General features: G+C 36.4%; 1 non-coding gene across 1 annotated transcript; it reads left to right on the forward strand.

The window, feature by feature from the left end:
• Positions 1–1,806: 1,806 nt before the first annotated feature.
• On the forward strand, positions 1,807–1,878 carry TRNAS-GGA. Its single transcript has one exon. It is a non-coding gene; the product is annotated as a tRNA-Ser (tRNA).
• The last annotated feature ends 7,840 nt before the right edge of the window (positions 1,879–9,718 follow it).

A 9,718-nucleotide genomic window follows, 5' to 3' on the forward strand; every position in this document is an offset into this window, starting at 1 on the left:
TATGTAAAGTACTGATAGAAGGAAAGAGCCAATAATAGGTGGTATTTTCCTTAACACTGAATGATGGGAAGATTGTATCTATTTTCATTTCAATTTGCTCCAATTTCCAAAACAGCTTTGAATATAATGCTCTATTTGTTGTTCACTTACCAACAATTCAGACTTATTCAAGCATAAGGAATACCTTAACATCTCAAATGGACATATTCCCTTACTCTTTGCTAGTAAATTATGCAATAAATGTTATTTTCAAATATGGACTACCAAAGTCTGATTTATCATGGTTGGACAGCAAGGAGATCAAACAAGTCAATTCTAAAGGAAATCAACACTGAATATTCATTGGAAAGACTGATGCTGAAGCTGAATCTAGCTCTTAGTTAAACTAGATTATAATTTTAAAAAATTAATCAATTAAATATTTTTGTCACAATATGATAACATTAAATTTATAATTTTAGAATCAAGTGTTTTACATTCACTGGATTGAGCATTTAAATATATTAAATATCTTTTAGCACCTGAAGCATTAGAGGAAAATTTGTATGATTTTGATAAGTGAGAAGAATTAATGTGGAAAAATAAGAAAAATAATTTAGGGAAAGTAGACACAACTATATTGAACTAATTTTATTGTTTTATTTTGTTATGTTATTTTGGTATCAGAAGTATCTACCATAAAATATTACATAGCAAGTAACACAATAAATATGTAAAATGCATGTGGCATCAGATTAATATACATAGTATAATGAATTTCTCAAAGTGATCAGAAAAAGACCAGTCTCTTCTCAAATAGACAAAATATTTTAGTAATCAGTTTAAATTAGAAACCTAACAGCCAAACAAGTCATGGCAGCAACCTAAAGCATTTTTGGTTAATGTCTCCATTATTATTACTTTACGCTTGATTTTGAAAGGCAAAATAGAACAACAACGTCTAATTCTGGTGAGAATGTGAGGAATGGCTACTCATACAGTGTTAATAGAAATAATCATTGCTATAGTTTTAAGAAATATAAATTGTCTGTATCTTCAACATTAAAATTTTGCTTGGTGGTTCAGATGGTAAAGCGTCTGCCTGCAATGCAGGGAGATTGGGTTCGATCCCTGTGTAGGGAAGATCCCCTGGAGAAGGAAATGACAACGCACTCCCATACTCTTGCCTGGAAAATCCCATGGACGGAGGAGCCTGGTAGGCTACAGTCCATGGGGTCTCAAAGATTCAAACATGACTGAGTGACTTCACTTCACTTCCCTTTTTAATATTAAAAGAATAAATTAACTACCTACCTTTTTTTTTTTTTTTTAAACTGAGATACTACTTTTGGGGATATTGCACATAGAAGTAAATATCCATATGTGGATACTAGTTAGATACAGTTGCAGCTGTAAATATGTGTATACACATATATATCAGTTCAGTTCAGTTCAGTTCGGTCGCTTAGTTGTGTCCTTCTCTTTGCTACCGTTGGACTGCAGCACGCCAGCCCTCCCTGTCCATCACCAACACCCAGAGCTTGCTCAAACTCATGTCCATCGAGTCGGTGATGCCTTGCAACCATCTCACCCTCTGTCGTGCCCTTCTCCTCTTGTCTCAATCTTTCCCAATATCAGGGTATTTTCCAGTGATTCAGTTCTTAGCATCAGGTGGCCAAAGTATTGGAGTTTCAGCTTCAGCATCAGTCCTTCCAATGAATATTCAGGACTGATTTCCTTTAGGATTGACTGGTGTGATCTCCTTGTGTGTACACACACACACACACACACACACACACACACATATATATGTATATGTATAGGGCTTCCCTGGTGGCTCAGATGGTAAAGCGTCTGCCTGGAATGCGGGAGACCCAGGTTTGATCCCTGGGTTGGGAAGATCCCCTGGAGAAGGAAATGGCAACCCACTCCAGTACTCTTACCTGGAAAATTCCATGGACTGAGGAGCCTGGGGGGCTACAGTCCATGGGGTCGCTAAGAGTCAGACACAACAGAGCAACTTCACTTTCACTTTTCCCTTTTATAGATAGATAGAAATACATTAACACATTGGTTTACTGAAAAGATACTGGCAAAAAAATTGAATGCCCGAAGATATTTACCAGGGTTTCCCTGGTAGCTCAACTGGTAAAGAATTCACCTGCAATTCAGGAGACCCTGATTCAATTTCTGGGTTGGGATGATCCCCTGAAGAAGGGATAGGCTTCCCACTCCAGTATTCATCGGCTTCTGTGGTGGCCCAGTGGGTAAAGAATCTGCCTGCAATGTAAGAGATTTGGAGGGGTATGATCCCTGGGTTGGGAAGATCCCCTGGAGAAAGGCATGGCAACCCACTCTAGTATTCTTGCCTGGAGAATCCCCATGGACAGAGGAGCCTTGTGGCCTACAGTTCATGGGGTTGCGAAGACTCAGTCATGACTAAACGACTAAGCACAGGTGTTTATCATTATTGTCATGTAGCAATATCAAATAATACTAAGAAACTGTTGTGAAAAAAAAAGACATCTCTATAGCTGTTGACTATTGTGCTATAAATTTAAAAATCAAAAAGATTTGAGAATAATTTGAAAAGTACAATTATATTTTGGTAAAACAGCAACAAAATGCCTTACGTGTGAGTGTGTATTACTGTTACAGAAGGAAATTTATCAGTCTGTTAAGACTTGTTCGTGGGTGGAGAGGAAATTTAAAGCTAGGGATTTTAGAACAGCTACTTAATTTATGCATTGCTTAAATGTCTACAAGGAATAGATTTCTACTGTTGTAAATATTAAATACAGATTTAAGAAATTTGGAAATAAAAGACAGTTGGAATCAAAGTAAATAAGGATGAAAAAAACAAAAGTCTTAAAATTTTTTTTATTATTATGAAACATGTTTTTTGGGTCCCTAACTTTGTACATTTTTTTTTAAATGACTCACAAACTAAGAAGTTAACAAACAATTCTGTTGTGAATAGGTCATTTTCATTGGCCTCTTTGAGTGTAAATGTTTAAACACATATGCTGCTGCTGTAAACTACATGACAAAAATATCTTTTTTTTTTTATTTTTTTTTTTGACAAAAATATCTTTAACTTACATGGAAATTTTTCCAGTCTATGCTGGAATGCATTCATCCTTACATTAGTCCTCAAATCAAATTTAAAATGTATATATGATTAAAGGGTTAAAAAGGTTCTGCTTGCTAAGGTGAATTCAGACAATTTAGGAAATAGCTGCACATTTAAATAGATTATGTTTTCATCTAATTAGGATGATTTTTAAATGGAATTTGAAATTTTCTAAGATAAAAAATATATATCCAGACATCACTGATCTAGTTTAGTAGTATAAAACAGTTTGAAACAAATGGAATCCTTCCTTCCCTGGGATATCATTTGTCCCAGGCTCCATTCAGGTGGGTCTAAAACTGGCTCAGTTGAGGACCCTACCTAGACAAGTAGGGGCTTCCACCACAACTACCACCTGCTCCCACACCCTCACTAGGTACTATTGCTAAATGGACAGGGGAAAGGGGGAATCTAGAAAAACATGGATTCATACAACAGAAGTTTATCCCAGTCATATCGAGTCTGAATGACAGATACAAGCAGAGCTGATTTGCTGTTCTCCTGAGTGCCTTTCCCAAAAGCACCACATATCAACACTTTCAGAAGTAGTATGTTGACAGGATAGTTATTAAAACGATAAATGTAGAGGAAGTGTATAAAAGTAAAACCTGGAGGCTGTCAGAGGATTGTGCTATTCATACCGGCTTCTTCCCAACCAAACAACTGCATGGGCCCTGCTGAGATTTGGCCCTTGGCTTGGTTCCTCTGATGATGAAACCCTGACTTTCCTAATCCCTCCCACCTCTCTCCAACACAAACAGCACCAAGGAATCTGCACTTCTCTGGAGCTCAGTTTAAAACAAGGCATAAACATCACTGTTTAATTTTTAGGCCCAGCAAATAATAATTTAAAAAAATTTTTTTGAATTGGAGAAATCTGAAATTGCAAATACAGTTAGGAGAAATATGAAATTATATTTACTTGTGGTATCCCCCTTTATTTTTAATCATTTTCAACTCAAATTCTCCATATTTTATTAGATTGACTGATTTACTGACTTATTCATTTGCTTATTCATTCATTAGATCAAAATTTACAGTATGTATTCAGAGTTCTCCATAGAAACAGAACCAATGAAATATACACACACACACATAAATGTGTGTGTGTGTATATATATATGTTTATATTTACTTATATACTTATATCTACCTATCTATCTCTGTCTGTATATCTATCTACTGAGAGAGGTTTTAAGGAAGAATTTCATGCAGTAAGTTCAAAATCTTTATAGAATCGTGGAAGGTTAGAGACCCAGGGAAGATTTGCTGTTTCACTTCCAGTTTGAAGACAGTCTGGAGGCATGCTTCCTTCCTATTTAAGGCCCCCCAGTCTTTTTATTTTATTTTTTCTTAAGGCCTTCCACTGATTGGATGGGGCTCACATACATTATGGAGGATGATCTATTTTACTCAAAGTCTACTGATTTAATGTTAATAACACCTTAAAAAGAGGAGAGTGAAAAAGTTGGCTTGAGGCTCAACATTCAGAAAACTAAGATCATGGCATCTGGTCCCATCACTTCATAGCAAATAGCTGGGGAGACAGTGGAAATAGTGACATACTTTATTTTGGGGGGCTCCAAAATTACTGCACATGGTGACTGCAGTCATGAAATTAAAAGATGCTTGCTCCTTGGAAGAAAATTTATGACCAACCTAGACAGCATATTAAAAAGCAGAGACATTACTTTGCCAACAAAGGCCTGTTTAGTCAAGGCTATGGTTTTTCCAGTGGTCATGTATGGATGTGAGAGTGGGACTATAAAGAAAGCTGAGCACCAAAGAATTGATGCTTTTGAACTGTGGTGTTGGAGAAGACTCTTGCAAGTCCCTTGGACTGCAAGGAGATCCAGCTGGTCCATCCTAAAGGAGATCAGTCCTGGGGTTCATTGGAAGGACTGATGTTGAAGCTGAAACTCCAATACTTTGTCCACCTCATGCGAAGAGCTGACTCATTGGAAAAGAGCCTGATGCTGGGAAAGATTGAAGGCAGGAGGAGAAGGGGATGACAGAGGATGAGATGGTTGGATGGCATCATTGACTCATTGGACATGAGTCTGAGTAAACTCCAGGAGTTGGCGACAGACAGGGAGGCTTGGCTTGCTGCAGTCCATGGGTCACAAAGAGTCGGACATGACTGAGCGACTGAACTGAACTGAACACCTAAAAACAATGTACCTTTGTAGAAACATCAAGTCTGGCATTGGATGAAGCATCTAACCAAGTCAAATACATACATTTAACCACCACACTGATTTCCAAATACAAAAAGCCTAAAAGTCTGTCTTTTGGTAGAGGTGGAAGGGGAGGGAAGAGAAGTTGAGGGGCAGACACAAGGTTAACTAACTGGATTGCAAATAGGAGAAGCAAAGTAACAGATACTTTCAAAATATCAAGGGAGCTGAGAGTAGGAAGTAAATAATTTTGTGTGAGAGAAAAAGAGGTGCACTGATGCTCAAGATGTCTTCCTCTTGTCCAGAAATTTGGCCCAGAAGAGCAATTGCTCAAGTCAGAGAGAAATTTAAAGAGATGTGTGAATCTCCACCTTGGGACTCATGTGAAGCTTGTTCTAGGCTCAGTTCCAAAATATTTACAAACTTAAGCTGGGATTCAGTTTTATAGTGAAACTTAATATGCTTTGGGATCTTTCTTAGTATGAGGCATTGTCTTTGAAAATCTCATTCTCCCAGATAGATTTTATTTTATAAGCATTGTCTATAACTGTTTGCTTGAATAAATGTGCAGAGTTTTTGGAAGCCTAGTTTTAATTGCTTTATACTGTGAGCTTTGCAGTTTTTCCTTCTGAAATTTTCATAGTAGAATCTTTACTTCTGCAAATTGCAAAGTTTTTTCTTTCTTTTTTTTTAAGTTTTTGAGCTTTGGCAGCTAACTTCACTCTGAGCACAGTTGGCTGTCTTTCTCCAGCACACTGCATTAGAGAAAAAGTTCTTCACCCTAAGGGTTTTTAGAGTTTCTTTGTTCAACAAAGAATTTTATCATACTCCTGAAATTGGATCTATTTCTTTCAAGGTATAATTTGGAAGATCATTGACAAATCAAGCCAGACACTAATTAGCTCTCTGATTGAAATTAACATATTTTATGTGTATTAATGTGAATATCACAGGAGACACTTTCAATCTAGATTTCATTAAGGAATGTTATATACCTTCCAAATAATTTGTACTGGCAGAAGTTTCTAGAATCCAATCTCATCTTGAACTATTCTTGCTATTTGTGTTTTGGTCACACTGGCCTTCTAGTTCCTTGATCTCTTCAAGACTTTTCTCATCCTAAAGTCTTCATATTTCCTGTTCTACTGGGTTTGGAAAACAAATTTCCTGTTTCTCCCATAACTTGTATTTCCTCATCCTTCAAGTCTTACCTTCTGTTTTACTTCCTAAGAGAAGCTTTATTTGACCATCCAGCTGTAGTAGGCCTCATCACCACCCATTTCTCATCTGTGGTTTTTCTCTATTGCAGAATACTCTTTATTTCCATTAGACTATTTTCATAATCTTAAATTATTTTATTTATTTACTTACTCCAGTAGTCTGTTTTCTCTACTTCAATAGTCTGTTTTCTCCACTCCACTCCATCATTAGAACAAGGAATTTGCTTGCTTTTTCCCCCAGAGTTGCATTTTTAGCCCAAAATATAAACCTATTTATGTTTCTTAATGAAACACTGGAAACAAAACAATGTGTTCATGACAAACAAAATGTTATTGGAGGTAAGTCTCTTAGAAAAAGTCATATGATTTATCATTATGTGAGATCATTTATTTACTGTAGTCTTTGCTTTTTGTTGTCTGACTTGCATCAGATTATAAGCTATGTGAGAGCAGTGAATAAATTGATTTATCACTGAATTCTTTGGGACATAGTTTGTGCTTATAAAATTATACTTTCTGCTTTATTTTAAATGAGATGTCAATAATGATACATATCAGACTCCTAAGTAAATGTAGAGAAAAAGGCCATATACAGAATCTACAAGAGGAAATGGTTCACAACTTTGGATCATTTGGTCATATTTAGGATACAAAATAAAGGATCATACTGAATGGAAAGCAAGAACACTTTGTGATGTTATTGCTTTGGGGAGAGTTACTGCTCTGCTGGTCACCTAGCCTCCCACTTCATTCACTCCTCTCAGACCTAGAGAGGCAATGCAAATAAGATCAGAATGAGACTTAAAGAATATATAAATATGGAGCTAACTCAATCCAAGAAATACAGTCATCTGGGCAGAGAATAAAAGTTGAAGGGACTTATATTCTCAGAAATTTTCATTGCTGGAGGTGGACACATGTACTTTTCTCCTCCTGCCTGCAGTCTTTCCCGGCTTCAAGGTCTTTTCCAAGGAGTCAGTCCCTCTCATCAGGTGGCCAAAGTATTGGAGCTTCAGCTTCAGCAATCTCACAAGAGATGTGGATTTGATCCCTGTGTTGGAAAGATCCCCTGGAGAAGGAAATGACAGTCCACTCCAGTATTTTTGCCTGGAGAATTCTGTGGACTGAGGAACCTGGCAGGCTACACACACACACACACTCACATGCACATATGCATGCACACACGCACACAGGAAATCTTGGCTTTAGGGGAAGACTGAGCAGAAAACCAGCACTATTTAACCCTCTTAGAATTGTAGGAAGAATCAGATTTAGAAGAAAAACACCCAGTGAGGCATTTTTGTCATGATCTTCCTGCTCTGGGTCACGTTTCATTTTCCATATGGGGCTCTTTGAAGAGACCAGCTCTCTGTTCCCCGGCAGCATGGGGCACTGGCGAGTCAGACTGTTCCCCGGCAGCATGGGGCACTGGCGAGTCAGATCTTTAGGAATGATCTGTTTTCCTGAAGCTGAAACGAAAGTTATACCAGTACTAAAATTGTGTCAGCAAGTACTGAATCAAGGGGCATGGGGGTGCCGGTGATCACATGTTCTAATCCGTCTAAGCTTCACCCCACTTGTTAATAAACCTCAGGTTTCAGCATTGAAACTCAGTATTATACCTGGTGTCCTGAGGAGATCGTCATTGAAATCAGAGGAGCCAGAGATGGAACAAGATCTTACTCCTGTAGATTGCATGAAGGTACTCCCAGCACTGGAAGTTATTTAAGGTCCCACTTTCTGTATGCACTGCAGATACCATCTGGTAGTAATATGGAAATGGAAAGGAAACCTGAAAGATTAAAATTTATCGAGAAAATAGACATGACTGAATTATCCATAGTTATTCTTTTCATTATTGGATAAGATTAAGTTTGTCAAATTGGAACATCTGTATCCTCTATCTATTTATCTACCTACCTATTTTTTCCACTCTACTCTTCCCTGGTGCTAGTATGATAGATTAACATAAGCAAGAAAAAATATGATGAAAGAGTATCTTTGATTATTGGAATGCATCCCTGATAAATGAATTATAAAAAGAAAAAGATTCATATTAATGTAATCTTACAAACACAAAAAGGAAATACTTCTGGTTCTATTATTGACAGTTTCATCAGATGAACTTTAAAGTTAAATTAGAATTGGTTTGAAGGAAAAAACATTGAGATGGCTTATAAACCATCCTAAAATTGAACATAATCTGACCATTTATAAAACCCTTCATCATCTCTTCAGCTTATTTTTTTAATTAGTAGATGATTTTATTGTCATTTTATATTATTTTTGATAATTTTGTATATTGCAAAATGATCACATAGAAAATCTAGTTAACATTTGTCACCATACAAAGCTACAAAAGAATTGTTTTTCTTATGATGAGGACTTTTAAGATTTACTCTTAGCAATCTTCAAATATATATATACAGTAGTATTAACAATGTTTAATTTTTAAATACAAGTTACTCTTTTAAAAATTTGATTGAAGATAGGAAGTTACATTTGCAGTATACTTTTCTCATCGTCCAGTTATGATTACAAGTCTCCTCATTCATCAGTCCACTTGTCTCTGATAAAAAAAAATGTAATTATTTATTAAAAGATGTCTCCCAGAATTGTATTTATGAATTTATTGGTAAATTCAGCAATTTAAGACTTCAGCATTTTGATTTTCCTATTCTTTCCTTGTCTAGACAATTCCTGTCTGGACAGTATGCTGCAGTATTTGTGATTCCTTCCTGAGCATTTGAGCAAATTCCTGCTCTCTTGTTAATTTATCACCCTCACTTTATATCTCAGATTTTCATCTGATACTGAGCTTAACTTGCTATGGAAACTGGGATAGCAGGATGCATATTGGAAATCCACAGACAAATGAGTTAATATATTTATTCAATAATTCATTTTCCTCCGTGATTAAGGCATTTGCTAGAGATGCTAATAGAGTAAGTTTGAATTTTGTCCTTAAACATCAGGTGTAGGGGCTAATATGTAAATAAGCAAAAAAATAGTTCCCAAAGGAGAGCAGCAGTGACTGTTGGAAGGAAGATGCACTGGCATAATGAAGAGCTGAATGCATGTCATTTTAGCTATAGGACAAAAAACATGTCATCGGTCTGTGACTGTGAGGCAAAGGAAAGATATGCTCTCATATGCTCATCCTTCTCTCTGCTGATTGAGAATAAGATTCATTACAATTATTTAGCATA

This window comes from Cervus canadensis, chromosome 26 (assembly GCF_019320065.1).
Source record: "Cervus canadensis isolate Bull #8, Minnesota chromosome 26, ASM1932006v1, whole genome shotgun sequence".
In the NCBI taxonomy this organism is placed as follows: Eukaryota; Metazoa; Chordata; class Mammalia; order Artiodactyla; family Cervidae; genus Cervus; species Cervus canadensis.